The sequence below is a fragment of the Fukomys damarensis genome, unplaced genomic scaffold (assembly GCF_012274545.1).
Source record: "Fukomys damarensis isolate Sample0158 unplaced genomic scaffold, DMR_v1.0_HiC HiC_scaffold_39, whole genome shotgun sequence".
In the NCBI taxonomy this organism is placed as follows: domain Eukaryota; kingdom Metazoa; phylum Chordata; class Mammalia; order Rodentia; family Bathyergidae; genus Fukomys; species Fukomys damarensis.
In genome coordinates this window covers 263,125-263,584 of record NW_022900951.1, presented here as the reverse complement: position 1 = coordinate 263,584, position 460 = coordinate 263,125, and positions in this window count along the sequence as shown.

Below are 460 nucleotides of genomic sequence, written 5' to 3'. Positions count from 1 at the left end.
GAGGCGGCGCCCGCTCCGGTGCGGTCCTCAGGCCGCCACTCAGCTTCCTCCCGACCGCGCCCGCTCGGCCTGACTCAGCCTCCTGCTCGCCCCAGCCTTGCACGGGCTCACACAGACACGTGTGTACAAATGCGTGCAAGGCACACACATTCACACGGCCACACATACAAGAACACCTGTGAAAACACACATACCTGTGTGTGCAAACACACCCACACTCAGACTCGTATGTGAGACAGGCGGGCACACATGCAAACACACAGACACAGGCGCGGTGCACGCACACGCACACACACCCCAGCCTGGGAGCCCAGCAGGCTGAGACTGAGGCATCCCGGGCCATGCTCCCTCTACAGCTCCAGCAGAGACCCTCCTGCCTCTGCTTCCTCCCAGGGCTCCAAGTGGCCCTGGGCGGAGGCCCCATCACTTCAGTCTCTGCCTCTGTCTCCACACGGCTGCT